This window comes from Pyxicephalus adspersus, chromosome 1, assembly GCF_032062135.1.
Source record: "Pyxicephalus adspersus chromosome 1, UCB_Pads_2.0, whole genome shotgun sequence".
Taxonomy (NCBI): Eukaryota; Metazoa; Chordata; class Amphibia; order Anura; family Pyxicephalidae; genus Pyxicephalus; species Pyxicephalus adspersus.
Window position 1 is genome coordinate 125898318 of NC_092858.1, and position 18004 is coordinate 125916321.

An 18004-nucleotide genomic window follows, 5' to 3' on the forward strand; every position below is an offset into this window, starting at 1 on the left:
TTGTTATGCTTTTTTCATTTTATTTAATTGCATATAATTTGCGGAAGTGTATTACTGGATCATTTACTTATTTTGTCTCAACATTGAATGCAATCTTCGGCCTGGGTTGTGAACGGTATCCAGTAAACTTTGTAACCATCTTTGTCGACTTATCTCTTCAATCATCTTTCCTGTATCATGCATTAGCTGAGTCTCTGCAACTGATCTCTCTCTACAATAAACAAAATAGAGTAGAATAAATTAAAAAAAGCTTAATTTTGTAAAATCTTACATTGCCATTATGCCTCCAAATCAGTCCGGACTGATGCAATTGCTTAGACACACCACTAGCATGATAAAAGGAATTATTCATACTAATTTGGTGGAATTTAGTTTTTTTTACCTCCATTTATGTACCCAAATGTACATTTGAAGTTAAATATCCTGGATTAAAAATTGTGGCCCTGTATATAATTCTCAGTGTATGAAAAGATAGACCCTGCATTCTAAGAGCTCTATTTATAAAATAGGCAATCAGACATTCCCTCGAACATTCCTTCGTGGGAATGTTCCAGGTCCATGTGTTTTAATGGCAGTAATTAATTCACATCAGGGGATGTCTGATTCCCCTATTTATAAATAGAGCCCAAAGTGTATGTTTTAGTAAATGTGCTGCAATCACTTTTATAGATTAGCAATATGTTCTTTTTAAAAAATTGGAAAAGTATATTAAAGTGTATTATGAACAACCCTTAAAATCAGAAATCAATCAAAGACTCACTTTATTATCATATACTAATCTTTCCAGTAAATTAGTGGAAATATACCATGAATACATTTGTTTCCCCACAACTTTAGGAGGATTGTGCTGGTTAGGTACTCATTTGGGGAAGGTAATGGTTGCTTTTGGTTGTAGAAAAAAACTATTGTTGTATACAGAGTCATTAGGCCTGGTTTATTAACGTTTTGGAGAGGATACATTTTCATCAGTGAACCTGTGTGATCCAGCAAACCTGGAATGGACCTGGTCCAGGACTGAAAACATTTACTAACAAAAAGCAAATGGCTTTTAAGAAATCCATTCCAGGGTTACTGGATCACCCAGCTGCACTGATGAAAGTGTATCTTCTCCAGTCTTGGAAAGCTTTAATAAATCAGGCCCATTGCAACAATTTGGAAGATATTGCTTCATGGTCACAGAGTTAAGCTGCGTACACACTTGCAATTTTTGTCGTTGGAAAGGATCTTTCACGATCCTTTCAACGACAAGGGAGTGCACGATGCATGAACGGTGCTGTACATACAGCACCGTTCATGCTCTATGGAGAGGGGAGGGGGAGAGCGACGGAGCGGCACCCTGCTGCGCGCTCTCCCCTTCCCTTTCATTAGGATCGGCTGTCGTCCATCGTCCGTGGATCTGGCAGGTCGGTCGTCCGGACGATGGACGACACCGACTGTACACACGGCAGATTTTCGCCCGATAATTGACCGATGCCGATTATCGGGCGATAAAAATCTGACGTGTGTACGTAGCTTTAGGGAAAAGATCCCGGTCAGTGCCTACATGTCTTAGAAAAGGGGTTGAGGATCTCCTTGAAAAAAAAATACCTAATGACATAAAATTTGGGTAAAATTTATAGCCTAGAGTTTTTACAGAATTATTAGTTACATTCTGGTCCCACGTAAATAAATGGTCCCAGTAAATACCAGAAGATGCGGACATAGTACAGTCTTTTCTTTATACACCTCTGGGCTGTAAAACTATTACATTTATTTTATTCATGTATTCATGCGAATGATGTACTTTAATATCAAGCATGACTATAATGTTGGTTATCAATTCATTTGATTCATAGACACACACCCGATAAAGATCAGTTTGGTTTAGTTGGATTGCATTTCCACAATAATTTACTGATTGACAAGACTACAATTAAACAATGAGAGATATATTACCTTCTTTATAATTACTATAAAAATTAATGATCACATTATTGCATGCATGGGAAGCATATATGAAAATGAAAAATGTATTAATTACAATAAAATCATTACTTTTCGTTGTTCGCTGATGCAAGAAGAAAGCTGAAGCAGAAAATTCCTAGAAAGGTCAACACCTGTACAGACTTCAGTGACAGGAACATCTCTTGATTCTAAAACAATAAAAGACAAAGCAGAAGAATATGTATGCTTCCATAAATCTGGTGGTGGGATATACTGGATTTGAATTGTAAAAAGGGTTTAAATTTTCCATCTGTCATACCTATTGACTCCAAAAAATACTCCATTACAACACTCAGGTCATAAACATAAATACATTTGTAATCAGATAAAAGATATTTTTATCAGATATGTCACGTCATGTTCATAGGGCTGTGCAGTGTATAGAGCAATGGAATAATTAGCTATAATGTCCCCGGTGAATATACATTCCTTCAAGAATAGGAATACTACATAAATTTTACATGCTCAGTGATAGCAAAGTTAAGGATGCTGTTGTGCAGCTTGGTAAACCAAACCTAAAGTTAGTTATTCATGGGATATTTAAATAATAGGTAATTTAACTATTGGGGCTCATCAAAAAGGTAAAGGAGCTCTAAAAAACATCTATATAATAATATATATAAATATTATATATTGTATAAATATTTTTACATTTTGATGTGAAATAAACCAGTGCACTAAATTTCTAGTATGAAAAAAATGTATTCACATTCAAAGTAATATTAGATGTACAAAAAACGTTATTGTGTTTGCTTTGTCAGCCTTGTGCAATCCATTTATTTGGCTTTAGGATTCATGGCTACCTTGGCTGATGTTAGGCTTTCCAAGGCTGTCCTGTGTCCATGTTTACTTGGAATCTCTGATATATGTCATACTGTACATTGTTGCATATAAGGCTTTACAACATTCAGGTCATAAACATAAATACATTTGTAATCAGATAAAAGATATTTTTATCAGATATGTCATGTCATGTTCATGCGTAATTAATGATTTATTTCCTTGTGTTACATACATTTTCTACTTTCAAATACATCTAATTAGTAAAATTCCATATTATCCTACAGAGCAGGTATCTAGAACACATTCCTTATATTCTTAATAGATAAATCATGCTTGCTATGGTAATACGGTTTGTGATTAATAAATGTGAAGTTAATTATAGTATATTGATGAAAAAATTCAGGTATGTTTAATGTTAAAGGAGATTTGAATTATAATGTTTCAAATATTACTCTGTGATTAAATCTCAGCTCCAGGCAATTAGCTAAATACACGCATACGGTTCATAAATATGTATTTCTTATCTGGCAAAAGATTTTTTATTTCGGTTTAACCAGTGCTGTGATCCAGATCCATACCCAATGTTCCAAACCTCCCAACTTTTGATAAAGAAAAGGGACACTTTTTAACTCAAAGTATGAAAATGAATGCATAAAACATGTTTTTCACAGCTACAACTGTATATTAGCATGTAAATTGAAGAATTTAAATACCATTTTTTATAGCTAAATAATACATTTTTCTATTACAGGTGTATATATCCACAAAAAAGATGGCCAACTGAAGAGGAAAGAGTAGATAGAGAAACTTGATTTGGAAAGACAGGCAGTCCCTCCAAATCAAGGACAGTTGAATGGTATGTGAGTTCTGTTGTGCAGGGGATTACAGAAAGCTGATATAAAGACAAACTTATATCAGCTGCATGAATAAAGGTCTAACAGCATCCTATGATGACTATGGGTGGTCCCAGAAATTCAATGGAGGTATGTCTCAACAGAGTTTCCAAGAGATATTAGAAGCTGTAAGTTGGTTTAACTTGGGTAATTACTAAAATACTTTTACCTGTAGTTTAGTTTTCATCTTTACATGAAAAGTGCTATTAAAGCATTTGTATCCATTTTTGTTAAGTGAGACTCATCATATATTTGCACATCAATCTTTCATAACAAAACAGTATTAAATGTATGCATTGAGGCTCCTTTCACCTTTGTGGTGTAAAACAGCGGTTAGCCACTCCCAGGCGCATAGCAAACTTGTACTATGTGCCCAAGAGCAGCAATTTACACTGCATGTTAACACAGTTATCCTCATTGTTCTTGCAATTGCCTTTTTTTTCGAGAAGAAGAAAAGCAACTGTGTGGTCAGAAACAACTTGTAACTTCCAGGCATCGCACAGTGATCCGCTGCAACCACATTCAAACAGTTGAATGGGAGCATTTGGAAGCATGGCTAAGAATGTAATAGAACATTGCAGACAGCCGCATGTCTGAAATGGCTCTTACATTATAATTATAGTAAAATGTGTATTCTATGCATGGAGTGTGCATGATCTTCACATGTTTGTGTGGGTTTCTCCCAGGTTCTCTGGTGGGGACATTAGATTGTGAGCCCCTTGGAGGGACTGTTAGTGATATGACTATGGACTGTGAAAAACTACAAAATATTTCGGCACTATATAAATACTAGTTAATAATACATTCAGTAGCATAATGGAAGCACTGGATAACAGGGATATTTTTTTTTACAGTAAGAGGACCTTATGACTTGTCCTGCTTGACCCAAATCCTCCTGAAAACCTGCCAAGAAATATCAAAGGACCTAGAGAGTTTTCTTCTTTCATGGACAGACATATTCTTCATTGGGAGCCCCCAAAGGAGAAATGGGTTTACCAGCATTAAGTTTTATGTCACGGCATTCAGACCCACTGACGACAGCGGACATGTAGGTTGATATTCTAAGTAGGTAGTAGTTTAGGCAGGTGGGTAACTTTAACACGGTTCAAGACACACAGCAGAATCTATAATCAAAAATGTACCATAAGAAATCAAATATTCAAAGCACAAAGAATCAACAGCAGCCTTTTTTTGCTCAAGCATTGCTGTAGTACTATAGAACATGTTAAAAAAGGTTACATGTAAGTGTAGCATGAGTGCTTGAACATGCCTGCATTGCTATTTGCTTATCAACCAGCAGATCTAACCCAACAAGAGATAATAGGACTGTAGCTGCCAATGAGAACAGAAAACAAGTGTCTCTTATCTGTTTAATATTGTGACTTGGCTCAGTGATTAGCAGTCTTGCCTTTTCAGTGCTGGGTTCCAGGTTTGAATCTCAGCCAGGACACTCTCTGCAAAGAGAGTTTATATGTTCTCCCCGTACTTACATAGGTTTCCTCCCACATCCCAATTCATTCAGTTAGGTTAGTTGGCTTTAGACTGTGTGAAGGACATATGATTTTGATGGGGACATTCGTTTGTGAACCCCTTTAAGGGAAAATTAGTGATATGACAATGGACCTCGTAAAGTACTGTGTTATATATTTGTGCTATATAAATACAAGTTAATAATAATCCTAAAGTCATCTGACCTGCTATGAACATTACAGTTTGGGCCACATATTGCTTCTCAAGGTTTATTCTTCCTATTTCTGGCATACAAAAATAACTCAAAATCTGTAATTCCTCTGTCCCCGTGTGCATACTCTTTCAGAACCTCTTCCCTGTTCAACCTTCTTTTTCATTCAATCTTGTTGCATGCCATCAGACAAAGTGTTAAATATTACTTTACGTGAAGCAGATCAGAACAGCCTGGAGCTGCTGAGTGAAAGTGGGTGGGCGGTAAGCAGCCATGACCAGGGGGCTAGGAAAAGCATAGAGAGGATAGAGAAGGTAGTCCATAGGTTTTAAGTTTGAAAAATGGGGAGTAGAAAGTAGGGGTTAAAAGATGGAGAAAAGAGGAAGTGGGGGGACGTTTTAGGAAAGTGAGGGAGAGAGCTTCTCTCCTACCCGCCTAGCTGAAGGGTTAGAGGTGGGGTTGTGGTTGGGGTCCTCGGAGGAAATCTTTAAATGGGTGGGGTAGAAGGGAGAATCATCAGAGGTGTGGGATCTCCAAATCGTAATGATTATCTGGGACCACCTTTAAGGTGGTGTTAAGGAGGGGCTGCAAGTAGTATATGCAATCTCAAGCCTGAGGGCTCTGTGGCTGAGAACAGAAGTGGTTTTTGGGCAGCTCCTTCCGGTGGTAAAGTGTGGTGAGTGGTGTGTCAAAGGGCTCACAACCGGGAAGGAGGAACGGTTTTGAAAAGGTTCAGGTTTTTGGAAAAGTGTAATTGTTATTGTTACTTGGGGGTTATTTATGGCTATATATTGTTATTTATAGTTGATGTTATTATGCTTGTGAATAAAATGTTTTGGTTATGAAAATGTTTCAAATAGGTTGTGCCAATAAAGCGGTCAATATGGTGTGACAGAATGTCTCTAAAATTTCAGGGTAAGTGAAAAAAAGGCTCCATGAAATAGAGAGTAGATATGTCTGTGTAGGACTTTAGGACCCTGGAGCCGGCCAAGGAAAGTGAAGGGTGGGTTCCTTGGCCCAACCCTGATTCTGGGGATATATTCACCTGCACTAAGGTGCAAGGAGAGGAGTAGTAGTAATCAGCCAGAAGGATCCAGGCTGAGAAAGAGTAAAAGTGTTCCAGGGAAGAGCAGGAAGGGGGCTGAAATCAGCTTGTGGGGAATCAAGCTGGAAGGAGCTTGCTGTTTTCTTGTAGTACCCCCAGCCTGGGGTTTCCACAGTCCATAAAAACAAAACAGCAACCTCCTTCCAGCTTGATTCCCCACTAGCTGATTTTCAGACCCCTTCCTGCTCCTTCCTGGAACACTCTGGCTCTCTCTCAGCCTGGAACACACTGGCTTTCTCTCAGTCTGAATCCATCTGGCTGATTACTACTACTCCTCTCCTTTCACCTGAGTGCAGGTGAATATATCCCCAGAATCAGGGTTGGGCCAAGGAACCCACCCTTCACTTTACTTGGCCGGTTCCAGGGCACTGAAGTACCTGGTTTCTTCCTAAAATCCTACACAGACATATCTACTCTCTATTCCCTGGAGCCTTTGTAACACTCACCCTGACATTTTAGGGACATTCTGTCATAATGGCTATTTCTCAAAAAAAAGAGACAGTTAGTGTTGTGGTGTGGTTGGAAAATAGGGAGTGCGGAAGTAAGGAAGGACATAAGGGGTGGTAAGTATGGGGCGAGTGTCCTAGTTACCTGGGTCACGTGGCTTCAATAACATTTACTGTTTATCTAAAAATATTGAAATTTTACATGCTTGCTTTTGTGTATTTCCAACACTGTATAGCAGGTAGATAATTGTAGATTTATCCTTTAATGGTTATCCCTATTTAATGTACAGCGCTGCGTAATATGTTGGCGCTATATAAATCCTGTTTAATAATAATAATAATAATGTGTATTATAGGAATGGATTCAACATCCTTGCTGAAGCATTGCTTAAAGAGAATATAATGTGAAGTGATTTAAAAGCTGAACTCCAGACAGTTTGTTGCTGATCTGTATTTAATAATAGATCCCCTATATTACAGCAAAGCCTAGCACAGGGCTGGTAGTTAATTAGGTGTTGTTAATGGAAGTGTGCTAACAAGATATACTCTGATGTAGATTCAGGTAGAGAAATCAAAGTAAGCAGAGAGAACGGCCTCAATAGTATATCCGATATACATGCCACATTTCCTCCTTGGTATTGCTGTACACTGATTGTACTTTATTAGTAAGACTTTTAACAAAAAGTACAAGTTTAGTAATAAAAGTTGAAATATTTCAGTCTGAATATTCAAACATAAAGTCACCTACAAGTAGACATAACATATATTAGAGTAGGCTTCGCTTGACAAAGGATTTGCATTTCTATTTATTTAATCTTACACAGCTCTGCTTCATAGCACTGTCAGGCAGATAACATCACTTTCTCTGTTACTGTAGAAAGGCTACAAATGTGTCCACCCCTACTTGATGTCTGATTAATGTGCAGTGCAGGGGCAGCAAATTTAACTGCCCCCGTATGTATGTGTGTGTATACATAAAAATGTTTAAATCTATCAGTGGCAGTGGCAAACTCTAGGGGACACAGGATCGTAGAAAAGACCTCTTAGGAACACTTGGACTCCTGGGGTATTCAGGAGTTCTCAAAGATGTTGGAATTTAGGAAGACAGAGGCCTGTGACAATACGTCAAACTATATCTGAGGTAAGGGCTGTTCGTTCTGAGCACAGCTAATTGGTGTTGTTGATTGACAGGCTGGATGGGGATTGACTGAAGAGTTTCTATGTCAACTAGCAGGTAAAGCTGCTCAGAACCTTTATCTTCCAGTGCTGGAACAAAGCAGGCTGTAGCAAGGTTGGCCACATACTTGTAGGGGTAAAACTTACAGATAACAGTGGCTTCCTGCTGTATGGAAAGGCCACATGCTGGTAGTAGTAGCAGATCAGCAGCAGCTTTGCTGCCAATCTGTGAGATGCTGAGTGCCATGGTCAAGGACTACCAACATGTGCCAGCCCTTAACCAACAGTAGCAGTGGTCTAAACAGTTCCATAGCAAAAGTGACCTAATAATAGGCAATATTATCAGAATACTTAAAAAATGTGGTTGGAGTGGACTTATCTGACACACAGGGCAGAATATACAATACCAAACTGCTTTTCAGTTAGTGGTTCATAAAAAATAACCACCCAACATATGATAATAGGCTAAATCACACACAATCATTATGTCACACCTTGCTTCGATTTATTCCTTAAATAGGACAACAAATCATTAAATATTTCAGATGCCAATCCCCAAAATTTCTTTGGACTGTTTCCTCCAACTCACCAACCATAACTGCTAGTGTAAAGCTGTCAAGTACCTCTGACATAACATCCCTCTCAAGTTTAGCACAATAGTAACATACCAAACAAACTTAAGTATAAATAAAGACTTTTTTTCCTTCAATAAGCCATTAGAACATACTTTCATAAATACTTTTCAGTTAGGGTACATACTTGTTAATTGTGGCACATGCCCCAGGAGGGTTGACAGGTCCAGGACCTGTCATTGCTGCATCCTTGAAAGGGGGCCAGCTTTGCTGCTGTCTCCATAGTGGACTTTCGTGAAGACAGGTGATTCTCTTTGGACATTGAATGGGCACTGATGATGTATTTCCTGCGTGTGTGCAGGAGTTATATCGTCCCAGGTGGCTGGCTCTGTGTGCAGGGGTGCTGCACCATACAGTGTACAACTTAAACAAAAAAATAAAACACCAGGTGCCAGGGATTTATTTTTTTAGTTACCTATTGGTGACTTTTTGTTTATTGAGTTTAGGTGCGCTTTAATCCAATCACCATGGAACGTTACACTGCAGATGTTCATTGTCAAGGACCTTTGTTGAACCATCCGTTTTTATTAACATTAACACATTCCTATCCTTGGTCTCAGAAAGTCTGCATAGGTTTTAAACCAATGAGTTACATAGCTGAAGGCAAATTGTTGTCAAAATGCAAACGTAAACATGGTAAACTAGCATAAGACAGATGCATACATGGAAGACAGATGGTGTCAAAGGCCCCTACCCTTGTTCAAAGATGGTTCTAATTCTCTTGCAACAAGTTGTAATCTTTGTCCTAGATATGCACCTCACTGTCCTGAAAAGAATACCCTTTTTACTTTAGATGTAGGGAAAACTGATGAATCTTTTCCTATAGCATTTGCCCTCTTCTGAGAGTTTGTTTTGTCTCCCTGATGTACAGGTCTGTCCACTCCTCACTATACCAAATTACTTTGCTTGTGTTTGAATCTTTTGGATGTACAAGCTTCTGTCTCCGTGTAATGCTGGATCTAAAAGAAATGAGTGATGTGATGTTCTTTCTAGTTTTTTTTTAGTCTCCGGTCAAATAAAGCATTTTTATATTACTCATTGTTTTCTGCTTTTCTCCTCTTTTTGATGGTCCAGAATTTTTTGCTGACTTTGTGGATGTTTTAACAAAAGCCCAGTCTGGGTAGACTCAAGATTTTAAAGCCTTTCTGAAATGTCTTTATTCTTTGTCTTTAGATTTTGTGTTTAGTACCATTTCAGCTCCCCAGTTTATGTTGCGATGGTTGGTTGGAATTTATAAATTAGATACTGGTCTGTTTCCTGTAGCCCTTCCTGTCTAAAGCACTCCCTCCTGGACACATAACACGCAGTCTGCAATGGTTGTTGTCCTTTGGGTCCTCCCATGTAAAGGTTTAATGTTTTTCTCCACTGAGTGATGTGTTCATTAAAAGCTGGTATCTCCGATGTTTTAATCATTACCAATGCATCATCCACGTACCTAAACTAATGACATAGGGTTTTCCTCCTGAAATAGTTTAAGACTCTCTTCTTCAACTTCTCCATGAACAAGTTAGCTTCAATCAGAGATAACGGTGATCCCATAGCACAGCCATGTTTCTATTTGTAGAAGTTATTCTTGTTCTTTAAATTGTGTTAAGACAAAGGTTCCAGCAAGGAACATATTTGATCTGGCTTGAGGTGTGTTCTACTACCAAGAGTCCTATCTTGTTTTTTACAGTCTCAGTAGTCTCTGCAGTTGGTATATGGGTAAACAGGGATGTGACATCATAGGACACCATTGTCTCTTTTGACTGGTATCTCTTTTGTCTTGACTAGACTAATTCTCTAGAGCTTTTAATATGGTGTATCATGTTATCAACTAAGGGTGATAGGATAGTAGCCAGATACTTAGCCATATTATATGTGACAGAGATGAGCTTCTGATGTATGGTCTTGAAGGTGTAACCTCCTAGTGTATCCTCAGGCATTTGTATAAGCATGGTCTAGCTTTCCCAGAAGATGGTAGTATTAGGGCCAATCAATGGTGCTTACCTTTTCCATCTGTTGTAAACAGTTGATTACACAATGGGATTCCTTTTTAGTGGCTCATAGATATTGGCATCATGAGGAAAGTGGTCATCTTAAAATGGTAATTGAATGTGTTCATGACCACAGGCCACCCCCCTTGTCTGCTGGTAGAATGGTAATACTGGGATCCCTACTAAACAAGGTAAGAGACCTCCTCTCCTGTGGGGTCAAGTTGGAAGGAGGTGCTTGGGAATTGGACAGGGCCACTTAGACCCTTAAATGGTGTTCTTCAACCCCTTTTTTCTAATATGTGGTTGAGGAGGGTTGAGGGTCTTTCGGTAGCATCTGTCTTCCACCAATAGTGTTAACATTTTAACTCTGGCATTTTGACATCAATTTACAGCTTAATGTAAGATGTAATTCATCGGTTTAACAAACTTACGCAAATCTGCTAACATCAAGAATGGAATTATGTTAACAGAAAAGGGTCATTCAACAAATGTTCTCACTTCCTGGACTTGGACAATCAACATTTGCAGTTTCACACTCTATGGTGATTGGATTAAGGAGTTAGTGTTGTGTAAATATAAATGTTAAGATATTTCCTTTATTGGTGGAAGCTTAAAAAGATGCAAAACTACTACTAGATATCATATTATTATGTTATTTTACTTGTGTTATATTGATTTATGTGTCAGTCTTTTTTCTCTTATTTTAAATTAGTGATCCTGTGATTAACATTCTTAATGTCTCTAGGTAGTTACATTCACTTACTCAACTGTATCGTAGCATAGCTACGTTAACTTCACTGCACTAGATACTGAGGAAGTCATGGTTGTCTTCCAGTTGAGACTTTAAACAAGTCTTCTGCTCTTTTTCTCCACTACATTAGGCATGGCAGGGGAGGAAATAGTTGTTTACAGAACAAAGATAATATTTTCTAGGCTTTCAGTTCATCTCATTGTGACAAAGACAGTGCATTCCTAGCAAGATCAACAGGTATTTTCTGTACTTGCTGAATATATTTGTGTGCACGAAAAATAAAAAAAAATGATCCACCACATCCTAAGACTGGCAAATTACAATGTATTACATTTTTGGTCTTTGGTTGGATATGCTTTCAAATTATAACACCAGTGGCAATCTCAATGTTTCTATCTTGAAAAGGTCTCTTTAATTATACCTTAAAACATTAGGTTTTACAAGCAGAAAAATAGAACTGTAATAAAACTTGATTGCACCTAACAAATTGATAAAGTCCGTGTAGGTGAATAGATAAATACATTGTTAAAATACAGGTATGTTTACAGTTTTTTTCTGACAAAGAAATTATATTCTTGTACAATATGAAAGTGATCCAGAAAACAGTAAAGCTCTATCAGATGGTGGTCTTTCTTTTTGCACAATTGCGTAAATTTTAAGACTGGCAAAACAAAATGAAAAATCCTTTGGCATCTATTTGCCACCCATCGTTAACATAAAAGTTGCATCTGACATATGTTCCAAAAATTATTGTACATTTTCATTTAATAGGTGTGTTTTACTCTCTAGATTTGTAAAGGTCATCCAAGTAAAACCATTAAAAAACAATAGCCCAAATAGAAATATCTATCTATCTATCTAAATGCTCAGCATAATCCTAAAAAAACAATAAATACATTTAAAACCAATACGTAAAATGTTTCTTAGGAAAATAAACATACAGTTGTGCAGCAAAATATAAATGTCAGTTATAAAAAGCAGTTAACAAACATATTATTATATAATATTATTCATTATCAACTGGTTATATAAAATTAATCAGATATTATGTCTTCTTCAGCTAAATTTGCCAATGCCCAATTTATAACTGATTTATAACTGATAACTGAACAAAGTGTTTGTATTATGTCTGTGTTACATCATCTATTGTTGAGCAGAGATTGCGTGAATAAAAGTCATTACTTACAAGAAAGTGGGGTACCGGGGTCTTGTGAGTGAAGATTTGTGGACTGGTTTGCAGACAGAGAGATAATCCTCTGGCCAGTTAGTGAATGTGGAATTCCTTGCAGACTCTTATATACACTCAGGAGCCATTCAAACAATGGAACAGCTATTATGACTAAGACACTTCATTCATTCTCTAGAACCAGTTGCCAGTTAATTTCCAGATAAAATGCCAATTCTCAATAGTGTCATCACCTATGTCATTGGTGTAAAATGATAAAATCTTTTTGAAAAGTTGAATGCAAAAGAAATACAAAAGGATATAACTAACTACTATTTGCAAACACACGTTTTATGATCAGGTGATGGATTTCTATATCTAATTTCCACTATGCATACTATGTTTCTTTTATATTTTTTTTTAACATACTACACATCTCTAAATGTGATGTTCTGGTAAATTCACAAACTTGCGAACAAGTCACTCATGAATGGAAACGTGGACAAAAGACAGCAGCAGCTAATACATTACTAAGAATAAAGTGACAAATCAAATTTTAGGATAACTGCAATAATGACTTGCAAAACTGTTAATTAAACACAAGCTTGAAGGAGCTGAAAAATGCTGGCTTGCTGGATATTTCACAATACACTTAGTAGAGGGTGACTCACGTAGGTCATGCTGTGTATGTATATAGCTAGAATTAAAGTCTACTTAAAGAAAAGGCTTTTTTAGTCTTGTGTATCGAGTGAGAGTTAGACCCTTTGTCCCAGCTTGGAAGATTCACCACTTTCTTTGTCCTACTGACGATTGACTTTGACAAAAAGCCTCCAATCCAAGAGTAAGCAACTACATTTTTATTTTGCTTTGAATAGCAAAAAGAATGGCTAGAAACTCTATCAGGTTTTTATTTCTGTTTGTGATCAGCACCGGTTAGAAACCACCCCCTGCACAACAATTGGTCTTTTCCCAGTTCACACATCTTACTTCCTAGTACTCATACCAGCCCTGTGAAATAACCCCTTCAGTACACAGATCTCTCTTCTTTACATAGTACTCCCTCTTTACTGTCAGATTCCTGTACCTGTTCAGTGTTACACTATAACTGATTATTCTCCATCTCATTCTCTTGGTGTTACATTTACCCCTCTCAGCTTTACTTTGCAGAAGGACACCTTTTGCTTTTTGTCAGGATTACCAGATGCTTCTGCGTTCAATTGTGGTTCATGCACCCCCTTTTAATCTGCTGTTCTCGCTAGTGCTGGACTCTCTCTAAAAAGGTTCCTTAATGATTCTATATTTTCCTGTACTTCTGCTTTGTTCCCCTAGGATCATGTACCCTGGTTGAAAAACACAGACTCTAGAGTAACTGCACATCTAGGATGTAAAGCCTGTTTGTCAAACCACTTACAACAAGTGGAGTGTGCACACACAGACAAAACAAATGTAGTCAGACACAATACCCAGAACATACAGACAGACCACACAATGACAACGTTAACAACAGATCACTATACTCTCAAGCAGAGTACACAGATAAAGCACACACAGTACAGAAGACACATGGAGCACATATATATTTTACAATTTAATGCTTTACAGTTTCTGTCACTATTCCTATGTTTAGTACATGAATGTGCACACAATACCTTTCCTGTTGTATGTCTGCCAGGTGGCCATTAGGGTCTGGCGAAAGCTTGGTTGGCACACAAGTGCAAGGTCCTCATCAACATACAGAAGATGAGAAATATATAACTTTGTAATAGTCGGAGATGTCTGCACAAACACATTGGGACTGATTTGAAAGCTTTCCAGGCCTAGAGAAAATAGACTGAGTGACGCTGAGTGATTCAGCCAACCTGGAAAGGGGTTTCTTAAAATCATTTGCTATTATTTGGCAAATATTTTAAATCGTGGATTAGATCAATTCCTGGTTTGCTGGATCAATCAGGTTTACCCTTGATAGTCTATCATCTCCAGTCTTGGAGAACTTTAATAAATCGGGGTCATTGTTTTTACAGTAGTAAAAAAAAGCATGTAAATTGTATACCAAACATATAAACATTTAAAATTAAACCCCAGTTATAAAACATTTATTATACATACTTAAATGTGTTATTGAATGCAAGTGCTATAATTACCTGAATTTAATTTGTTACAGGTCTTTTGTAGACCCTGTACAACAAAGTTTAGACTGGGTGTGGAAAAAACACCACAAAGAGCCAATCAGTTGTCATAAAATGCTAGGGTTGATTGACGTCAACAAAGTGACAAGGAGTTCATGTTATGAGATTGATTTTTCAGTTTTTTACAGTAACAGGGTGGGTTGAGAAGGAGATTTCTAAGATTTCTAAGTGTTAACTTCCAAAGAGAAAAATTATATCTTCTTCCCAGCCAGACAGGGTTGTTTAGTGTGGCAGATCTGTGTATATATCAAAACTGGGTTGACAGCAATACAGTGCCTGGAGTTCAGCTTTAAATAAAATATGCCATTACAAACTACTAATCAAGGAGCAGGAACACTTATCTCGATTGCCATTTAGTTAATGTACCCATATAAATATATATAAGAGTATACATATATATATATATATATATATATATATATATATATATATATATATATATACACTAGTATAATAGGCCAACAGTAAGCTTGTATAACCCACTTAGGCCTGAGCAAAGTCTTTCTAAAGGTCTGAGCCTCCATGGCTATTACTTTTCCTGCAAGTGTCTTCCCTTGTGGTCAATATGAATAGAAAATTTTCATGGGAACTGATACTATGTATTACTTTGTGTGACTCTTGGCCTACCATTTTAATAACACAGCTGACAAGTCTACTTGACCTTGGCCAGTAATGATCAATCTACAAATGTGTACAAATGTATTTACGACAGGGCACACAAATATGATCCACTAAAATTTTCAGCTTTAAAAATACAGCTAAATATTTTCGTTTTAATGTTAGATAGATCTGGCTTTGTAATGTACTAAAAATTTGCAACAGACGCTATCCTGTCTAATATAGCACTTGAAGCCGAACTAGACCCACATTGGTGGGGGTGAACTTCTACCATAATCAGCAAGCATGCACATCACACTTTGGCACTGTTGAAAATAGAGCTGGGTTCTAAGCAAAAAATAAACCAAAAAGGCACAGAAACAGGGAAACAAATATTTTACTTTTTGGTAGATGATGTAGAGTTAAAGCTGAGCTCCATATAGAAGGAAATAGCAGAATTTTACCAGACCATTGATTCCTTTTTTAAGGCCTGTGTTATCTCATTTTTTTTTTCCAGGAACCCGTCTCCACTCCACCTTGTGCTAAGCAGCTTTCATTTTATGTGTCCAGGCACTGTTATGATCTACTTTCCAGTGATATATCCTGTTTTTTGGAGAATATAGCTACCTTCTGCTGGTAAGTATGATCCAAACATAACTCAGTCACTACCATACAAATAGCTGTTTTTGTTGGCACAGTTCTTGTCCCTAATGATCACATTAGCATCACAAGGAACAGTATTTAGTACTGTCCACATGTACTACCTCAAGTATTTTCAATTCCCATTGATTCATGGGTGGTTCAGGATTAATATCTTGTCTTTTCTCAGATGGCTGGACACAGTACTATAATCAGAAAAAAAACAATGTCACAAAATGTTTGTACATGGGTTCAGGGAACAGGCAGTACAAAGTGGGCAAGACCCTGGATTTCAGTTTATTTTATATTATTGTTCATTCATTCCTCTGGTGAAATATCTGTGATTGAGTTCCTGCCTCTGCTCACTTGCTGTGTCCTTTCCGATGGGTTTCCACATTCCCTGTTGAGAGAGGGCAGGGAGCCAAACAGGTTGCCATATAAAAAAGTTTCCATTTTCCAAGCTTTGTTTTTTCTCTTTTTAAAAAATGTATACAATAGATATATTAACCAGTCTGAAGTAGGTAATACAATAAAATCATCAATGGCTTCTCAAAATGTCCAGACAAAAAGGTCACTGAAGGTTTTATGAGAACATTTTCAAAGGATGTTGCCTGTAATTTCTGACATCAGAAACACAATTCATGGTAATTTCTGCTCATTAAACTAGAATATTAACTTTTTTAATTGTACACAAACTACACTGCATGCAAAAGAGAAAAAGTAAAGAAAACATAGGTAGGGCAGATGCTGTCATTGGTTACTAGGATATTTAAAAGTTGAATTAAACCATTCTCATCTGCTTAGTTACAAGATGGGCTTCCTGTAATTATTAGCTAAAGTTGTGTCTAAAACATCTATTATCATTGCACTGTTATCGCCTGCATCTAAAAAGGATTGACATAAAACAATCAACGGTGTTTTCTTTGCTCACAGCCTCGTTCTTTTGAGCAATTGAATTTGTGAATATGGAATCTAAAAATGGAAGAGTGGGGATTCATGCCTCATTCCACATTGTGAGAGGGCTGTTATGCATCACCCGGGCTACGCTGCTAATTTAGATATCCTATTTTCAGCCATAATACGTTTCTCTGATCAAATCTGCTGCATTCTTTTCCCTTGTATTACCACATATGTGTCCAACTGGCTGACACTAATTCATCATTTTATTTATTCAATAAAACACCTACAAGTTGTAATGATGCAAGGTTAGAAACGCTATGTGTTAAAAGTTCTTCTTTTGCTATTAATAGCAGGTAATATGTGCATTTAAAAGTTCAAAATTGTCTAAAACTTTTTCACTGTAGTTTTTGTAGGAGCAATGCACTACCACAAAAATTACAGTACTATATAGCAAAGTATTACAACTGATTCATAGGCTTAAAAAAAGAGTATGTTTAATAAGACAAGAATATAAAAAAACTCTATACAGTATAAAAACTCCTAAGTAAAAAATGAATTTTCTGAATTTAACATGTTGGATATATCATCATTGGTATTATTATATCCAGTTCTCCATTGCATATTTATTAATAAAAAAAATTTGCTACTAAATAGGGTTAAAGGCCGAGAGTTGACAAAAACATAATGTTGACCCACCACAACATATCAGCAAAGAAGACTTTATTTCCCTAGTCTAAGCTGCATCCAGCACCAGCACTCTTGCTCTGGCTTTGGGTCTACATGGTACACCCATTCTGCATGTCCTCTCCTCCTGTATCACTGTCTGTATTAGTCTGTCATTTGCAATCCCTATTTAATGTACAGCGCTGCGTAATATGTTGGAGCTATATAAATCCTGTTTAATAATAATATTAATGTTATTTATTTCTTATGTTGTTCTAGTAGCCTAGTTATAGGGCAAAATAAAAATACTGCTCTTCTATCATGTTCATATAAAAATGTTGATTGTGGATGGTGTGACAGCAATGCTTGGGCAACGTGGCAAAGACTAAGTTGTACATTTTGCCCACACTTTCCTGCTATTTCAGCAC

General features: G+C 37.0%; 1 long non-coding RNA gene across 1 annotated transcript; it reads right to left on the bottom strand.

The window, feature by feature from the left end:
- Positions 1-94: 94 nt before the first annotated feature.
- Positions 95-13258, bottom strand: LOC140322539 (uncharacterized). The gene is made up of 3 exons (XR_011919206.1): positions 12613-13258; positions 2035-2132; positions 95-211 (listed from the first exon to the last, which is right to left on the bottom strand). It is a non-coding gene; the product is annotated as an uncharacterized lncRNA (long non-coding RNA).
- Positions 13259-18004: the final 4746 nt, after the last annotated feature.